General features: G+C 46.2%; 1 protein-coding gene across 2 annotated transcripts in view; it reads right to left on the minus strand.

The window, feature by feature from the left end:
• LOC119965067 (janus kinase and microtubule-interacting protein 2-like) overlaps positions 1–11,571 on the minus strand; it is a 311,931-nt gene extending 300,360 nt beyond the window's left edge. For both annotated transcript variants that reach the window (XM_038795322.1, XM_038795323.1), the window contains exon 1: positions 11,305–11,571. The gene's annotated coding sequence lies outside the window, so the exon portion shown is untranslated. The remainder of the gene's footprint in view (positions 1–11,304) is intronic.
• Positions 11,572–20,585: the final 9,014 nt, after the last annotated feature.

Raw genomic sequence — 20,585 nt, forward strand, 5'->3', positions numbered from 1 at the left:
AATGCGAGTCAGCATAGCCTTCATTTCGACTTTGTTTAAAAAAGGTTGTTGATATGCTGTCACTTCAAATCATTGGGCAGAATTTTACGCTGCACCAAAGGCGGGTCCTATGGACGTGGGTGGGGGGGGGGGGGGGGGGGCACATTAAATTGAATGGACAGGATTCCCACTGAGATTCCGCCTGCTTCGACCCAGATGTAATTTCACGGTTGGGCAGGCAGGGCCTCGGGCAGGGAACCTGCCCTTTTACCAATTATGGCCCTTAAGTGGCCACTTAAATTGCCTTTTCCCACTCGGCCTTAATTTGTAGGCCAGCTGGAGTGGGTGTAAGCAGGGTGGGTAACAGAGAAACCGCTCTCCATCTTGGGTGGGAAGTGGGGGGGGGCCTTAATCTAAAGGACCTTGGAGCCCCAGCCCTCCCTCCCCCACCTTGACCTTGGGAGCCACAGCCCTCCCTCCCCCACCTTGACCTTGGGAGCCACAGCCTCCTTACCCCCCCCCCCCCCCCCCCCCCCCCCCGCACCCCCTTTCCCATCCTCAACACCACGATCGGGAATGGATTAATATCAAAATAAAAATGCTAAAATGGGTAATGTACCCCTTGTTAGGATGTAAATTACACCAAGATTGTGAATAAAAGTAATTTGGAATGTAAATTGACAATTAAACAGGGTAGAAAGGAGAAGATTATATCCAAATGTAAATCCTCTCTTCAGCAATTTGCTAATGTTGAAATCTTGAACTGAATGCTTTGAAAGAGAAGAATACTGAAACCTCTCACAAGTGTCCACTTCCAGCATCCCAAACAACCTCTGAAGAGGATATTGCCAGACAAACAGAGGAGGGAAAAAGTCAGCAACAACAACCAGCCTGGAGCAAGAGAAGGGCAGCGAGTGAACCCAGTAGGCCCACCAGTCACTGCAGGCAGTGCTTTTTGTTCCCTCTGTCTCTACTCTCAATTCCCCTCTGGCCAAATGAACTCCAGAGACCCAGACTTAAAAAGGAAATTATAACCCTTGAAACACATTGCCCTTAGCAGAAATACAGTCATGCAAACAAATTCAATGTATTCTCCCAGAATGATGGCATGAAAATGCACGTCGGTTGCAAATGTTAAAACTTAAAAATAAAATTTATAACCCTGTGTTCACTGTAAATTCTTCCCTAACTCTCCTGATAATGCACAATTAGGTTAGTTGTAGCTCCACTGATTTCAAGTGTCCTGAGTACCTTCCCGATTATCCAAATTCCCTGTCTTCATATATACCTAAGCTGCATGTCAATACACTATTGGGCTGTGCAAGACATTGCATAAATTGCCCCTCACCTAATAGTTCACAAATACACACATTCCAGCAGCATTCATTGTATTCCGGTCAGGAGCAGGAACACTAGCTGATTTTCCCACCACGCCGTCCCAAGTGGGATGCATCACTGATCCATACATGACACACAGAAATTCAGGCCTGGGTATTTATTTTGGGACAACAGGCCAGTCCTTCCAGCTGCACCGTTCACTTTGTAACTTTACGTGACAGTCGGTTCCATTCCCTGTGTCTCCTCATTACCATCTGGCCATGTTGGAGAAAAGGCCCATCACACAGACACACAAGAGTGGTGAGCCGTGGAGATGCCCGTTACCTTAACCATTGTTACCACTGTGGCATCACCCCAAAAGTCATTCAGATGCCGACTGCTAGACTCTGCGATACAGCACTAAAAGCACTGGGGTTTTTAAAGAATGAATGAGAAATAACAAGGAACTGACAAAAATAAAGACTAAACCTTCATTTACCTTTACATGCAGCCGGAGACATTTTCAGGATGATTTCTCAATGCTCCGATTTATCTAACACAGTTAAATGGAGAGTATCACAGGCAGGTGAACTGATGCATCTATCCAGACTCTACTGTAAAGAATACTAGATCATTACAGGATAATGAATTACTACATTTCTTTCCCATTCAGTCGCTTGTTATATTCAGAATGTATGTGCAGGAATGTTGCCTCAAACCAACTTTGGAGCTCATTCATTATACCACATACACAATAGCCAGACAGATTATTTAGCTAGAATCGGCTGCTGGAGAAAACAAATACTCTTAATATTACTGTACTTAGTGGAATATTTTCAAGTGAATTTTACCCCCCTCAGGCCTGTCTTTTAGATTGAAAATCCAACCACTGCCAAAATGCCACCACCATCAGCTGTATCGTACTTTCCCCTGTCACATGTGTTCTCATATGAAGGGTTGACCTCATGAAGGGTTAACCTCATGAAGGGTTAACCCATTCTTTCTTCTGTTATGTTAGCTGTGCCTTTGACACAGAAGATTTGGCTTCCAATCCCATTCCAGAACATGAGCACAAAAATCAAGGGGGCGATTCTCCGAGCCCCACGCCGGGCCGGAGAATCGACACAACCACGCCACCACGCCCCGACGCCTGCGTGCAATTCTCCGAGGTGTGGAGAATCAGCGCCATTTGCGCTGGCGCGTTTGATGTGGCGCCGGCCACTGGAATCGGCGGGGCCACCGATTCTCCGGCCCAGATGGGCCGCGCGGATATGACAGAGTCCCGCCGGCGCCATTCACCCCTGGTTCGCTGCCGGCAGGAACTGTGCGCAAAGGGTCAGGGGGGCGGGGGGGGGGGGGCCTCCGATGGGGTCTGGCCCGTGATCGCAGCCCACCAATAGGTGGGCCGGCCTCTCCCCCCCCCCCCCCCCCCCCGGGCCTACTTTGTTGCGCGGCCAGCCCCTGAATCCCCACACCATGTTACGTCGGGGCCAGTGCGCTGAAGAAGTCCCCCGCGCATGCGCAGGTTGGCGCCCAACTGTGCATGCGGGGGTTTGGCGCTGCATCCATCTGGTGCCGGGATGGGAGGCTGGAGCGGCATGAACTGCTCCAGCGCCATGCTGGACCCTGTGGGGGGACAATGTGCGCATGTGCAGTGGCCTCCTTCAACGCGCCGGCCTCAACGCAACATGGCGCAGGATTGGCGCGTAGGAAAAGAGGCCCCCAGCCACAGAAGCCGGTCTGCCGATCGGTGGGCCCCGATTGTGGGCCAGGCCACATCGGAGGCCCCCCCAGGGTCGGGCCCCGCCTCCCCCTGTCGTATTGTGCGAAGCAAATAATGGCATGATGGGAAAACTAGTCACGTTTCTTGGTACAATGAAATTTAAACTGACTTCGCATAACCTAAGGCACAAATACAAGCAGCCAAGGTCAACTTGACGCGAAAACTTGCTGACTCTTAACTCAGATAAAACTCAGTCATCACACCCCAAAGCAGTCTAAATACACAAGATAATCTAAATACTTAAACAAATCTGCTCCGTTTCTTAAACATGTGACCAAAAGACAAGATAATGATATGAGACCCCGAGTCCTCTAAAGGTCAGCAAGGTGATGCCAGTTTAATGATTATTACTTATGTTTTACTTTTGATCAAATTCCTGACCAAGCTGTATTCATGTTATCTTGATTCTATAATGTATAAATATCGTCCTATTTGTCTGTACTAGCGCAGACTAAGGATGGACCCAGCAGTTTGTATTTGACTGCTCTCCGCCTCCATGTTTCAGCCAATTCTGCATGCAATTGTAATTCGTAAATAAAGCCTTGTTTTGTTTTCTTAACGAGCGTTGTTGAATCTTTCTATCACAGTCCTGAAGCGGGAAAAATATTGACTACGATACCCCCTCCCCCCCCTTCCCCCTTACCCCGCCAAGGCTGCCACCCAACCCTTACAAGCCAAGGTCCCGCCGGCCCAGAGCAGGTTAGAACGGCGCCGGCGGGTCTCAGCTCTTTTCTTAAGGCCACTCGGCCAATTTGGGCAGAGAATCCGTGGGCAGGCCGTGTAGAGTGGCCCGCGACCGGCGCCGCACCAACCATGCCCGCGCCAATGACGCTGATTCTTGGACCCGGCGCAGGGTCGGAGAATCCCGCACCCAGAGTTCCACCTCACAGTAGTTGGTGAATTGGAATTCGGATTTTTTCTAAAAATCTGGTCATAAAGTTGATACCAGTAAAATTAACTTTAAAGCTGTTAGAATGCAACTTTAAAAGTAATCCCAATCAGTTTACTTGAAAGCCTGAAGGAAACAAAATCTGCCAATTTGATCCAGTCTGGTCAAGTGAAGCCCAGTTACATACTGATATAACTTTAACTCTCCTCTGCTCTGTGAAGTGATCAAGCAAATCATTCAATTGTAGCCCATAACTACCTTTCTCAAGGGCAATAGGGAACGTGCAATAAATATCAGCAATGTCCACGCCCCAAGAATACATTTAAAAAGCTACTGAGGGCAATTGTAGTGAAGTTTACACCGCCCCAACTGAAATTGCCAAATGCAGCAGGAGTGGGAGATATAATATGGGAATTCTTTCTTCCAATTCTATTGCTTCTTATTTAATTGGCATAGTTGAGCCTCTTCGAATTAACATATAAATTTTGTTGCGTTCATAAGATCACTGAAAATTTTGGATGAAAAAGACCATTCAGCTCATATTTCTGAAACAAAACCTGGGGCTTTGAATTGGGTAGCGGGTGTTAGGAAATGTCCTGTTTGGTGTGCCCATCTCAGGAGAAAGTGCCGGCAGAGGTGAGATCTTCATTCTAGGGGGACAAGTGTTAGCAGGTGTTGGGCCTGCTGCCCCGGGAAAGAATTCACAGGGCGACAAAGGGACTGCCAGATAATAATAATATTTATTAGTTTCACAACTAGGCTGACACTAACATTGCAATGAAGCTACTGTGAAATTCCCCCAGTTGCTACACTGTTCGGGTACACTGAGGGAGAATTCAGAATGTCCAATTCACCTAACAAGCACGTATTTTGGGACATGTAGGAGGAAACTGGAGTACCTGGGGGAAACCCACACGGACTCAGGGGGAATGTGCAAACTCCGCACAGACAATGATGCAAGCCGGGAATCGAACCTGGGTCCCTGGTGCTGTGAAGCAACAGTGCTAACCACTGTGCTACCGATCAGATACTGGTTAGCAGGCTTGCCTCAGTGCTCTGGGACTAGGTTCACGTTTTCATCAAAACTGTTCGCCCTCGAGCCCTCGCCCAGCACACACTTCCCACGCTGCATCCATGCCAACTCATGCCCTTACATCCATTCACCGATGACACTTCCATGCCCATTCACCTGATGTACACTCTGTACAGAACTAATCAACCCTATAGTGACAATAGGATGGGTTTTAAAAACACATTCAAAACTTTCTACATTCTCGAAAAAAAACCTCTTTTCACTACAGTCCAATAGAAGTGTCAAACATCTAGACCCTTCAAAGTGTCAATTGCTGAAATGGCAATCACTTGAAAGTTCTTTATCTTGTATAAATGAACATTGTGCAACTGAAAGACAATTTGAGAGAGTCAGAGTTGTCAATGAATGATTCCCTGGGGCTCAGCAGTTTCAACACATTATTGGATGTCTAGGCTCTCGGCCAGTGCATTCGTGACTAAGCGTCCAGATATTGCATTCATGAATAAGCGTCCAGATATCTATTAGAGTGTTGGAAAGGCTGAAGCTCAGGAAAAACATTGCTTAATTGACAGCTCTACTTTTCAGATCTATTCTGTCAATTAAATAATGTTGATTTACACAAGATAAAGAGGTGCCAGCTGCTTGAAATTTCTGCTACTGGAACTATAATGGGTCTGGATGTTTTGACAATTTTACTGGACGCAGTGAAAGAAGTGTTTTTTTAAACAAGTGAAAAATTATGAATAAATTACTGTTTTTCTAAAAACGTTTGAAACACATACTATTGTCACTAGAGGGCTCATTGGTTGGTTCAATACAGAGCATGGATTGGCATGGTTCAAAATACCTCTGAGGTGCTATAAACCAGGAGTCCATTAAAAGCGAGCCCGGTTCCATGGAAATTGCAGACCGCTAGGACAATGCCTCTCTGTGCTACGGAGCTGGCCAGGTCTGCAGTGCAGGATGCAGTCTCACAATCCACAGCAGCCTGCACCCTCAACCTGTACTGTTGAAAATCGGAAACCCAGGGAATGGGGTCGGGAATCCCGGAACCTTGTCCCGGCCGTCATTTTCACCCCTCTATGGAGTCTTCCCGATTCCATGAAAATCCAACAGTCGCTCTTTATTTCTTAACTGCAGCCACTACTTCATCAGAGAAGTGTGTTTAAGTGTTGACAAGTTTTCTGTATGACGAACCTTCTGGTATCAGTCCTAACTTTACCTTTTACCATTTTGAACCTACGCCCCTTACCATCAAAATGTAATCTACTTTAAAGTAATATTTCAGATTTAGCCCCTCCGTGTAATTTACTATCTATCTGATAAGATCACCTTGCAGACTGAAAACTTCACATCTCTCTAATCTTCTCTCGTAACTCAGTGACCTGGCACCAAGAATAGGTTTTGATGACCATGAACTGATGATGATCTGACCATACAATGTCCAGTTTGCTCAAGACTTCCTCTGACCTATATTCAGCTGTGGTTGTGGATGTGTGTAAATCTATTTCCACCACAGAGAGCTCATTTAAGATTAACATGGATATAATGGGAAAGAGACTTAATGAGGTATCAGAAATTGCTGCGAGTAAACAAGAGCTGCCTTACAGGAAACAAACGGCAGAGTTTTATGCTCCCCCAAGGTGGGTTCTGTGGTGAGGGGTGGGGGAGCAAAAAATTGAATGGATGGTATTCCCCAGGAATCTACTCACCCCAAATCAGATGCAATTACATGGTTGGGTGGGCAAGGCCTCATGCGGGTACCCATTAAGGCCCTTAAGCAGCCATTCAATGCGAACACAAGGGCCTTTTCCTGGCCAGCCTCAAATTTTAGGTTGGTGTGAACGGCTGCAGGTTGGGTGAGAAACGGACAAAAAAAAGTTCTCCCCATCCTGGGCAGGAAGGCAGGTGGAGGGGAGGGGAGGAGAGGGCACCTCAATCTGAAGGCCCTTCAGATTTGGGGCGCTCTCCCCTCTGGCACCCTGGATCTCCAGCCCTCCCTCACCCCCAACCTGCACCCTTAAGCTGCAAATGTCCCCCTCCCAACTCCACAGGGCATCCCGACCCCAGGGACCCAGGACTTACTTTAACAAGGGTCACAGGACTTCATTACAAACGCTGCAGTACTGCTTCTGTCCACTGCATCCCTATGTCAGGGCGGTTTGGAGAGTTGTCAGCCAATCTAATTGTGCTGGCATGCATCCAATCTAATTGACTGACTGCTCTCACAGGTGGAACTTTCTTCCAAAGGTGGAGGGGAGTCCTGCCCTCTGCCAAACAATGCTCAAGTTTAAAAAAATATTTAGAGTACCCATTATTTTTCCAATTAAGGGGCAATTTAGCGCGGCCAATCCGCCTATCCTGCACATCTTTGGGTCGTGGGGGTGAAACCCACGCAGACACGGGGAGAATGTGCAAACTCCTCACGGACAGTGACCCAGAGCCGGGATTCGAACCCAGGCCCTCAGCGCTGTAGGCATCAATGCTAACCACTGTGCCACCGTGCTGCCCAAAACAATGCTCAAGTGGGCATTAAATAGCAGCGGGTTTCCGAGAGTCGGCGGTAGCGTGAAATGCGCCAACTCTCATAATGACAACGGCCCAACACCCTCAATACTTAAAATTATACTCCTTGAACAAGGCAGCACAGAATGAGGCCATTCAGCCCCGTGTACCCATGCCAGCACTTTGAATGAGCTCTCCAATTTGTCTCACAGCCCTGCAGTTTTCCCAGAGCCCTGCAGATTTCTCCTTTTCAAGTATATGCCCCAATCTCTTCTGAAAAATTCCCTTAAACCTGTTTCGAATACCTCTTCACTGCAAATTATAACAACCATGGGAGAAGGGAGTTAAGTTTATTAACAACTTTACAGCATCAAGCACATTGAAAGAACTAATACCATTGAACGATCGGAAATGAAGATTGTGTCAGTCAGTAATAATTCCTATGTTGAATTTACTTGAAAAATCAATGTAGCTTCACAATGTAGTACAAATGGGCTGACATGCATCCATTTTAAGTCCCTGAGAAATCATCTGATAGAACTGGGCCTCTTAAAGCTGCGATCAGCCACAGCCAGTGACTTTATAGCATTGTTGGCATTTCAAATTGCAGCATACAGCGCCAAAATAGGAGGAAGTTGTATAAGACGCATCACCCCACCAAGATGATATATAAATGTAAGAGTGTAACAAGTGCAACATAACACATTAACTGCATATTTACAACCATGTGACAGCCATTATTTTTATAGTGTGGCCCTGTCCACATAGTTGGGATGGATAAATACATAAATACACTCTAATACTGAGCCAAACGAACAAGGGGGATCCTCTATTCTGTGCCAAAATCATCAACCTCAGCTAGGCTAGTAGTGGGGTGATATAACTGGTGTTCAAGATAAGCAGATACTACCAGATCCACCCAGCAATTCTAGAGCCACTTTACATGGGCATGTCTAAATGCTGGGTAAGAACAGGGTCAGTCTCAAGGGTGACAGCCTTCACAGTCTATTAGGCCATCAATCGATCAATGTTTCAAGCTAGACGTAAAACTGTTGCCCACAGAAGCATTCTGATGTCAGAAGAGGAGGGAAATGACAGGAAGGGGAAAGTGAAGGAACATGTGCATATATTGGGGGCGGGGGCCGGGCCGGACAATCCCTGCGACCGGGCCACACCACCCCGACGCCGGCACGTGGTTCTCCGCAGAGTGGAGAATTGGCGCCAGCACGTTTGGCGCGACCTCGGTCGTGGACCACTCTACGCGACCGGCCCGCCAATTTTAAGCCCGGGATGGGCCGAGCAGCCGTAGTGAAAACGCTGTGTCCCGCCGGCGCCGCCCACACCTGGGAACTCTGCGTGGAAGGGTCGGGTGGCGGCCTGTGGGGAGGGAGGGGGGCTCCGACCCAGGGGGGGGGGGGGGGACTTCAATGTGGCCTGGCCCATGATCGGGGCCCACCGATCGGCGGGCCAGCCTCTCTGGCTGGGGGCCTCCTTTCCTACACGCCGGCCCCTGTAGCCCTGCGCCAAGTTGCGTCAGGGACGGCGCGTTGAAGGAGGCCACAGCACATGCGCGCGTTAGTGCTGGTGCCACTGCGCATGTGAGCGTTGGCGCCACTGCACATGTGCGCGTTGGCGCTACTGAACATGCACGCATTGGCGCCATTGAGCATGTGCAGATCCCACAGCGCACAATTCGCGCTGGGATTGGCAGCTAGAGCACGTGAACAGCTCCAGCACCATGCTGGCCCGCTGTAGGTGCCAGAATTACTCTTGGCAGCACCCGTCCACGCCATCATAAAACGCGATGGCATTTACAGCGGCATGGACACTCTGCCGCGGGATGGGAGAATCCCGCCCTGGATTTGTACACCTTCCGCCAGCATCATCGAATCAAATTTCCTTGAGTTAAATACATGGATGGTACGATGCCTCTTGTCTTTTAAGGCGGACCCAGGAGAGGAAGAGATTTTCACCAGAAATATATCACATAGTTTGATAAAAATATTTGCACTGTTATGTTGGTGTGTTTAACAAAAAGAAATGGCTGGTCAATGTAGATAGTCCCTTTTTAATATAAATGGCAAGCACATTCAATATATACCTTTAAATCATGTTATTTAGCATGCAATCTGAAACAAGCACACAGCCTGTAAGACACTCACTGATTTGTGCCCTTTCCTGTCTGGTGTATTTATTATCCTTCTTGGTTGCATTTTGCATTGAGTGATTTAATTCTGTGTAATGTCTATACTGATCTACTTCAGGCACTATTTTCAGTGGGTTGTGAATCTCCTGAGACCCCCATCGCCAACAATCATGAAATGGCTCTAATTTCCATATCCACAATTATAAACCATCTTCCATGAACCTAGCACAGATGATATGAACCATAATCTCAGCCTAGAGGTCTATATGAATCATGGTTTAGGAGCAGTGCAATTTGACCTTCTCTTCAATGCATCGAAACGGGGGGATACTGGGGAAACGGAGGCAATGGCTAAAAGTAATTAAACACATTACCTCGGTGCAATGAAAGAGAGAGTTCAAGGTCACGTGGCACCCAGAAATATCCGAGCAGAGATCCTTTATGGAAGCACTCATTTAATCTGCTGCCATGCTCCACGTTTCTCATTCTTAACTTAAAATAAAATCTTTCTTACATTCGTAAACAGGACAAGTTAATGGGCATTTTCATCCTGAGAATACCTGAATAATGAATGACAGCTAATTATGAGTTACTGCAAGACTGAATATTTAATACATTAAAAATGTTCAGCTACTGACCCCAATGCAAAAGAGGGACCATTCGCTAAGAATGAACAGTTAAAATAGGCAACATATTAAAAAAAAACAAAGTCCTTATTTATGCCATTTATGTATTTCATGCCACATTTGTGCCCAAATTAATTTAAATTTGCAAGCTTCTTTTCAAAACAATAAACGTTACACTCTTATTTGTTTTTTTTTGAAAGCTGCAATAAAGTATGTTCGTATAGCCCTGTACTTATCAGCATTTTCCTGAATTCCACTTTATAATATTCAGCTGCAGGCATTTTATTCACTGACATTGCTGTGGAGATAATGAATTAGAAGAAAAAAAGCACATTCATTTTTTTTTATATAAGTGACAAATGACTCAATCTCAAAGAGTTACAGAGCTATAAATTAATAATGAACCCCATTTGTGTGATGGGCTGCAATTTTTAAATGGGAGTTCAACACAACCCCGCATTAATATCACCATCGACATTTCAATCAAAAAGAGGAAAACAATCCAGGCCCAGCGATGGACCTGCATTGCCACATCCCAAACTTGGGGGGAGGAAAAAAAAAATCAGTCGCAATTAATCCTGAAAAATGACAAATAAGGACAACCCTTAGTGAAACACAATATAAATACGAAGCACTCAGAATTTGTTTCAGTGCCGAGATCTGCATTTCTCACCATTTACTGTTTGCAATACAGGCCCAGCCCTACCAACAGCTGCTTCTACTGTCACAGATATATTGGCATCAGATGGAAAACACAGACAGACTGGAATTATTTTCTTTGTCTTTAACTTAAATATGGCAAAATGGCTCTGCAGTTCAATAAAAGAAGAAAAATAATGGACTGCAGCAGGAGTCAAGATAAATTTACAGGGCAATATGCAAAATCACTCCTGCTCATTCATTGCTCCTGCAAGCCCCAACCCAGCCACACAGAGTTCTCTGTAATTATTTTTATGGGAGAAGGAAATATCCAATAATTAAACCTTGTTCTCAGAGAATATAAGGTAATGAAAAAAAACAACTCACCAATGTGTATGTCCACTGGAGATAAAGGCCTGGAACGCTTAGATCTAAACACATTGCCTTCTCAGATCTGGAGCAGCTGAGCTTTCTGGTGATGCTAATGAACCCACCCTCTCCGGAGAGAATGAGCTCATTGATAGCCTCGAATGCAGCAAGGTTCTCCCTCCTCTCATTGCAGGAGTGTTATCATCACAGCAAAGACAAAGAAAGGCTGCAGAGGCTACCATCACAGGACCTGCAAGCAGAGAGAGTACCAGGGTAGAGAGAGAGACTGGATGTACAAGAGACACAAACATCCATATTCTTAAAGTGGTAGCTTGCCTTTCTGGATGGGAGCTGAGTGAAACGAAAAATACATTTGTATCCTCCTGTAAAATCTTGAACTTTTATTTTTAGACAATACAGAAGTTTATTATATGACATTTGTTTTTTTTCTCAGCTTACATATCAGCAAAACCTCAGGATCACTTCAAGTAATATTTACTCAACTGATTTTTGTTTCCCTGAAGGTATTTCAGCAATAAAAACTTCATGCTATTTTTTCACATGTAAATCTACCTTGTATTGACAAAAGATACTTCTGATTTTTTAAATTTATTTACAAGATGTGGCATCACTGCCTAGCCCAGCATTTATTCCCCATCCCTAATTGTCCTCAAAAAGGTGGGGGTTTGTTGGAAACCATGCTATTTCAGAGTCAACTACATTACTGACGATCGGGTGTCACATGTAGGTCAGACCAGGAGTTTTCCCTTTCCTTAGGTGGCATTTATGAGTCAAATGGGTATTTACCACAATCGATAATGGTTTCATAGTCACTGTGAGACCTTTAATTCCAGATGTTTGTTCCACCATCAGCTTTTGTGGGATTTAAAGCTAGATCCCTGGAATTACCAGTTCAGTGACAATACACCACCACCTATCTAACGCGTGACTGCTATTTGGTATGGATGTGTTAGTGTTATATAGCATATATACAGCACAGACCCAGACCTTCTGTTCCATTGCTTGAAGGAGCTGCTCCTCAGTTTCTACCTGTATCTCAGTTCCACACTCCCAGGGTGGGCAAACAAGTGCAAATCCCGTCAACTGTTCCGGGCAATGCCCATCACAATTCTCCCACACATAGTCATTTTGTTTTGAGCCTTGGAAGAATCCAGCTGGGAAAGAGATGTGCCGAACCTAAAGATACCTGATCGTCGGAGGTCAGACACACCGATTTACAGACAACCTACAGCTCCCTCAGCCTGCCCCACTCACCGTCAGAGAACCCCCAACCCCCATTGCAGGCATCAGGAACCCCCAACCCCCATTGCAGGCAACCCCTTAATCACAGATTACGCCCCCCCACCCCAAGTGACCTACACCCTGCTATGAGGTCGACAAAGGTCTCCCTCCATTAAGCCCCCCCCCTTTCAGGCCCCCCTACCTCCATGCCCCCACATCCAATACCCACCCCTCAAGCCCCACCCCCTACATGCCCCCTCTTAGGCCCGCCTTCAGGCCCCTGATCATGCAACCCCCAATCCCTCCCCTTTTATGACCATGCCCCTTGGCACCCTGGCACTGCCCCTGGCACCCAGGTAATTCCCCTTTGCACCCTGGCAGTGCTAACCTGGTTGTGCCCTGCCATGTCATTGACCACCCGGGGGCTCCAATGGCCTCCGGGCCCTGGCGTCTCAGTTGATGGAGATCAGTAATGACTCCCACCAACCTCACGCCATGCCGTGAGGGTTCCCGGGATCCGAAAGATTCTGGAGAAACCTGGAAATGCATTTTTGAATGAGTTTCATTACTTATTTAAATATGCGAGACTGGTTCATGCTCAGCGAGGGCATGAACTAGATTACATCCGATGCCATGGGCCAGGAGCATCGTGCTCCGTTTGGTGTCTAGCACAAACCCTATTTAGGGACCCTCCCATTATTCTCCGGGAATAGCGGGAGGTATGTCGGGTTAAATTCGGGGGGAGAATCACTCCCCCCCCCCCTCCTTAATCTTTGGCCACCCAGTGTAGAGAGGAATAGACAGATTGGAGGACATCATCAGGCCCCTAATTGGGCCTGGGCCTGATCAGCATTTCCATCAACAGGTCCAGCAGAGGACAGGCAAGAGTTTGTTTGGGTGACTGCCCATCTCTCTTCCACAGTTACATTCCTGGCTGGGTGTCCCTTCAGATGGAAGCATTCAGTGACCATCCGTCTGCTTGATGCCTTCCACCAGCAGTGGGCACCATTGGGATTGGAATGCTCCATCATTAATCAGATCAGAATTTTAATGTAATATAATGTAATCCCTTTCAATTTTTGTTTGTTAGTAGATTAACAAGGGCTGAGGGAACATTAGGGGCGGGATTCTCTGTCCAGCCAGACCCGTTTTCTGGCATGGCAGCCGGCCAATGGGGTTTTCCATTGTGGCCACCCCCACACCGTCGGGAAATCCACGGGCATGAGTGTTCTGCCGTCGAAGTGGAGGATCCCGCCCTACATCTCTTGTCAATAAACATCTATAATTGTTTGAATAGGAAAGAGGGAGAACTTTTGCCAAACTGATCTATGCTTGTCCACATGCGCTACACAATCCTCCTCCCACCCTACTTCATCTAACCCTATCAGCATAGCACTCTATTCTTTCCTCCCTCATGTAGTTACCTAAATTCCCTGAAATGTACTTGTGGCAATCACCTCAAATGCTCCATTCTAATCTCTGGGTATAGGCATTTTTTTCCTGAATCTCCGACTGGAGGTTCTAATGACTGCCTTATACTTATGACTCCTCAGTTTGCATTTTCCCACAAGTGGCAACATCTCTTATCCTGTCGAACTCCTTGGGCGGGAATCTCCCTTCTGGGGACTAAGTCCCCACACCCACCGGAAAATGGGCGAGAATCACTCTGGACTTTTTCCTCGAAGGTCCGGGGTGATTCTCCGTTTACCAGGGGGCTAGCAGAGCTCCGGCATGCGTCCTGCAGCTCTGGTTGCCGGAGGGGCCCTGCTAGCCAGACCGCTCAGCTGTGCATGCGCATGGCAGCCACAAGCAGGTCCGCGCATGTGTGTGGCAGCCCACTTTGGCACGGGCGCCGCCGGCATGGCGAGCCACACAGCGGGCCTGTGCGGAGGAAGGTAGGTTCCTCCCAGATCGCAGTGGCCCCCGATCACGTGTCTGGCCACCGCTGAGGACACCCCTGGAGTCAGATACCCCCCCCCCCCCCCCCCGCTCAACACCAGGACCGCCACTTCAGCCACGGGTCCCCGCTCTCGCCGGGTGGTATCACATGTAAACCACGCCGGAGGGTGTTCAGCAGGTCAGCCGCAGGAATCGCCGTGGGGGCCTTCCAACGGCCCCCGACCAGCGCCGCGTCGACCGCACACGCTGGGGCGGGTCCGTGGAGAATTGCGGAAGTGCAGTTGCGCCGGATTTCCAGTGTGAACGGCTATTCTCCGCCCCCGCGCCGGAACGCGCGTTCCGGCGCGGAGGGTCAGAGAATCCCGCCCCTGATTTTCTAGGTTTTCTATCAGGCTTATTTTCCCTCCTCTTTTCGAGAAAGGAGCCACAACCAATCCAATGCTTCCTATTAGTTCTGGTCCACCTTTTTTGTAAATTCCTTTTTTTTGCACTTCTCTGCAGTGCTCTATATGTTCAAATCATCATAACAATTTGACGACCAACAGCCAAGCAAAAATTTTTGACCACCCGACCCATTGCTTTTATATGTGGAAAGAAGATGTTTCAATGAGGTTGAAGTGTGATGTCTAATGTCCTGAGATAAGTAATGGGGAAGAATGCTACATGATTCCTTAATGTTCTAGGATAGGGGATTGTAGAAAGTTCTTATATTATTTTCTGTGGTTAAATTTCAATTACTTAAATTAACTCAAGTGGCTGTCTTGACTTCTTCTGATTGCAGCGAATGGGAGGTAGGGTTTATAATTATGCTTTGAAGTGCCAGAGGTTTCCTCGGTAACTGGATTCACAATACACAGTCACCGATTTTCTTATTAAAACAATGCTTTTCAGCTCTTTCTTTAAGTTGTAATCCTTAATTGAAAGTCAACCAGATTTTGACAGCATTAATATTGAACTGGCTGTCAGAACTACCTCCAAAATCATGACAAGGCTAATACACATGGAGAGATTGATACCTGTCTGATGGTGACTTATGTATTGAAACACTAAGCTGAGGTCATAACCTTTGTGGCAATGTGAAATTGCCTTTATGTAACTGTAGTGGGAATGTAATTTTGTGGTGCACATACCGTGACATATTTCTCCCTCAATTAATGGCACTGCACAATTTTTGCAACATGCCTCTATGGAAGGGTACTCTGTAATATAACACAATAGAGTGGCATTAATAATGTGCCTCAGACACTGCCAAATCACGTCATCAAATTTTGAGTGGCCATTGGTCCCATGACACCTAACTTTGTAACTGTAGCAGTCATGATGTTGAAGCTGGCTTTAACCAGTTTCCCTGGTGGTCCAGTGGTTGGGATTTAGCACTAGCAGCACGGATTTGATTCCCGATCAGGAAATGAAGATTCACTGCTCTTGGGGTTTAGTTAGCTCACTTGGCTGAACAGCTCATTCTTGATGCAGAGCAATACCAACAGAGTGTGTTCAATTCCTGTACCAGCTAAGGTTATCTATGAAGGCCCTGTCTATCAATTTTCCAGGGTCCCAGGTTCGATTCCTGGCTTGGGTCAGTGTTTGTGTGGAGTCTGCACGTTCTCCTTGTGTCTGTGTGGATTTCCTCTGGGTGCTGCAGTTTCTTCCCACAGTCCAAAGACGTGCAGGTTAGGTGGATTGGCCATGACATAGAGAGAGACAGAGACAGAAGGCCAGGGGGAGGGAAAGAGAGAGACAGAGAGACGGCGGGGGGCAGGTAGAGGGGGAAGAGAGCTGGATGGAGCGTTAGAGGAGATGGTAGCTTAGTGGTAATGGCACTGAACTTGTAATCCAGGGGCCAGCCTCATGCTCCGGGAACAAGGGTTCAAATCCTGTCAATGCCTTGATAGTTGGTGGAATATTTAAATTCAATTAATGAAATCTGGAATATAAAGCTCATCTCAGTAATTGTGACAATAAAGCTATCAATTGTTTTTTGTAAAAATCCATCTTGTTCATTAATGCCCTTAAGTGAAAGAAATTAGCCATCCTTACCTGGTCTGGCATGCATGTGACTCCAGGCCCACAGCAATGTGGCAAACTACACTCTAAAATGACTTAGCACTCAGCTTAAGGGTAATTAAGGTTGGAAAACAAGAGCTGACCTTGCCAGCATTATCCACATCCTATGAAAGAATAAATAAAAACTACTGTCAAGGGTCCCCAGGGCTGATCGCACAGGGCCTATCTGGCATGTTCGGGGGTAAAGTCAAGAGTTAGAAAATGCCTTCCAACAAGGGCTATCCTTGACATTGGGAGGAGCCCACCATGGGCCCCAGGGCACCTGAGCACAAGCAACCCCTGACTCGTGACTGCATGGGGATCACTGACCTACATGTGACTCCAGATCCACAGCAATGTGATTGACTCTTAAATGTCCTCTGAAATGGAATGCCCATGCTGTTCGAGGGCAATCACAGATGAGCAATAAATGCTGGCCCAGCCAGTGATGCTCACATCCCATCAATGAATTTTAAAAAAGACCTAAAGCCTGTAATAAGAAGTCAGGAAGCACACCAATGATACAAATATCCATGATTATCAAGGCATTGATAAGATCATAGAATCGCAGAATCGTTACTGCCCATGAGGAGGCTCTTGTACTCTACTATTAATAAAGCCCAGAATACTATATGTTTTATTAACTGCCCTAGCCTGCCATGTTCAATGATCTATGCACATATACACACAGGTCTCTCTGTTCCTGCATTCCTTTTAGAATTTTACCCCTTATTTTATATTATCTTTCCATGTTCTTCCTACCAAAGCGCATCACCACATACTTCTCCGCATTGAACTTCATCTGCCACCTATCTGCCCATGCCACCAACATGTCTCTGTCCTTTTGAAGTTCTACACTGTCCTCTTTACAGTTTCCAGCACTTCCAAGTGTTGTATCATACACAAACTTTGAAATTGTCTTCTGCACACCAGGATTTGAATTCTTAACAAGTGGAAAAGCAAGGATTCCAATACTGAGGCCTAGGGAACACCACTACAAACCTTCCTCCAGCCCGAAAAATATCTATTGACCTCTCTGCTTCCAAATATTCAGCCAATTTTGTCTCAATTTGGAAGTGTCCATTTTATTCCATGAGGTATAACTTTTTGCACAAGTCTGTTGTGTGGCACTATGTTGAATGCATTCTATTGCTCCAGGTACATCACATCAACAGCATTACCCTCATTGACATTTTCTGTTACGTCCTGAAAAACCTCCAGCAAGTTAGTTAAACACTATTTCCCCTTTAAAAATCCATGCTGGCTCTTCCTAATCAACCTACATTTTTCCATGTCATTACTAATTCCATCCCAAATAATTGTTTCTAGAAATGTGCCCACCACTGATACTAAACTGACTGGCCTATAGTTGCTGGGGCTACATTTACACTCTTTTTTGAACAAGGTTGTAACATTTGCAATTCTCTATTAGTCTCTGAGTAATTCTCGATTACTCCTCTGAGTAAAGAGAAGACTGGACGATTATGACCAGCGCACCCACAATTTCCATTCTCACATCTGTCACTATCCTCTGATGCATCGCATCCAGTCCCGAGGCGTTGTCAACTTTCAGTTCCAACCAGCTATTAAAAATTTTGAATCTTTCTAGCGACAAAAGTTCCTCGACTGTCACCATGCCCTGGGTAACATATACCTTCCTGGTAAAATATTCATTTAATACCTTAACCATGTCCCCAGCCTCCATGTCTAAATCCCCTTTTAGCTGCCTCATCAGTCCTACTACTCCTTTTACCACTCTTTCGCTATTTATATGTCTGTAGAAGACTCTGGGATTTCCCCTTTATGTTGGCTGCCAGTCTTTTCTCATAATCCCTCTTTGCTTCTCTAATGTGCTTTTTCACCTGCCCTCTGAATGTTCTGTATTCCTGTTGGTTCTAAACTGTATTTTCTACCTGACACCTTAATTTCTTCCTCAATTTCTAACTCCTTTTCATGGAGGGAGCTCTGGATTTCTTTGCCCTCCTAAGGAAATATACCTTGGCTGTGTCCAGACCATTTCTGTTTTGAAGGCAGCCCATTGTTCAGCTTGTGTTTTCCACCAACCTTTCACACCAGTATAGTGCAATTGGCTGGTCCATCAGGGCTGTTCACGCCCTGTGATTTTGAAGCATATCCAAAGTTAGTTTGAGAATTTAATAACCCTATATCTTTGCTAGCATTATTACTTATACTATTCAAGCCTGATTCCTCGTAACTATTCATGAGTTAACAAATATTCCATCACACTCCTGACTTACGCCTTGTAGATTGTGGACAGGCTTTAGGGAGTCAGAAAGTGAATTACTCGTCACAGAATTCCCAGCCTCTGCCCTGCTCTTGTAGCCATTTGGTTGGTTCTGTTCAGTCTTTGGTCAATGGTAACCCCCAGGATACCGAAGGTGGCCCCAGGTTCTGATGCTGACCAGTGAAAGTCATGAGGAGATGGTTAGATTCTCTCGTTTTTGGAGATGGTCTTTGCTTGGCACTTGTGTGGCACAAATGTGACTTCTCACTTATCAGCCCAAACCTAAAATTGCCCAGGTTGTGCTGCATATGGACATGGACTGTTTCATTGTCTGAGGAGTCAAGAATGATGAACATTGTGCAATTATCAATGAACCTCCCCACTTCTGACCTTATTATGGAGGTAAGGACATTGACAAAGCCGCTTTGATGAAGCTGGTTGAGATTAGAACACGACCCTGAAGAACTCCTGCAGTGTTGGCCCGTAACTTCCGGCTAGTGGCAGGAAGTCATGGGCCACCGATTTTAAGAGACAAAATTGCGTATTTATCTGTGTTCAGATATTGCAACGAACCTTCCTTTCCCTTTCTCAGCCTCGGGTCTCCAGCGCCCCAGACTGTGCAGGCTCCAGCACAGTGCAGGAGTGTAGCCCTGCCCCCTACGACGCAGCCAGCTTGGGAATGCCCATTGAGGGCAGACATTTAAACAACAGATTTAGATAGAAAACAACAAGCGACTATTTTAACAAGTGTTTTAAAGGTATGTAGAAGTTATTTTTTTTTTATAAATTGAGAGTACCCAATTATTTTTTTCCAATTAAGGAGCAATTTAGCTTGGCCAATCCACCTATTTTGCACATCTTTGGGTTGTGGGGGCGAAACCCATGCAGACATGGGGAGAATGTGCAAACTCCACACGGACAGTGACCCAGAGCCGGGATCAAACCTGGGACCTCAGCGCCGTGAGGCAGCAGGGCTAACCCACTGCTGTAGAAGTTATTTTTAACAGTTTATTTGCTCTTACTTTTAAACAGGCTAGCTGTTGATTCTTTTAAAGTAATTTTTAAGTTTTTGTTATGATTAAAGGTGATTATTTATAAGTGAACGTAGGTTTGGTTATTTGTTTTAAATTTGTGAAACTATTTAAATCAGCGTTATTTTATTCTATAACTTTACGTGTGGCATGCTCAAAATGTTCTTATGTTTTGCTTTCATCGTCCTTGTAACACCTGATTTTAAAAAATTTATGTTTACAGAATCACTGCGGTGCAGAAGCAAGCCATTCGGCCCATCAAGTCTGCAGTGACACTCCGAAAGAGCACCCTACCCAGGCCTTATCCCCTGCCCTATCTCCATAATCCCACCTAACCTTTGGACACTCACAGCAATTTAGCAAGGCTAATCCATCTAACCTGCACATCTTTGGACTGTGGGAGGAAAGCGAAGCATCCAGATGAAACGGCAGCAGCACGGTGGTACAATGGTTAGCACTGCTACCTCACAGCATCAGGGACCCAGGTTCAATTCTAGCCTTGGGTGACTGCCTGCGTGGACTTTGTATGTTCTCCCTGTGTTTACGTGGGTTTCCACTGTGTGATCTGGTTTCCACCCACAGTCGAAAGATCTGCAGTTTAGCTAGATTGGCCATGCTAAGTTGCCCTTAGTGTCAAGTGTACAGGTTAGGTTCTGGGGACAGGGCAGGGGAGTGATCCTAGGTGTGGTGCTCGTTCAGCGTGTCGGTGCAGATTTGATGGGCCAAATGGCCTCCTTCTGCACTGTAGGAATTCTATGGTTCTGTGATTCTATGCCATGGTTCTAGGAACCCAATGTAGAACCGGGGATAATGTGCAAACACCACAGACTCACGCAAGG

Source organism: Scyliorhinus canicula, chromosome 4 (genome assembly GCF_902713615.1).
Source record: "Scyliorhinus canicula chromosome 4, sScyCan1.1, whole genome shotgun sequence".
Taxonomy (NCBI): domain Eukaryota; kingdom Metazoa; phylum Chordata; class Chondrichthyes; order Carcharhiniformes; family Scyliorhinidae; genus Scyliorhinus; species Scyliorhinus canicula.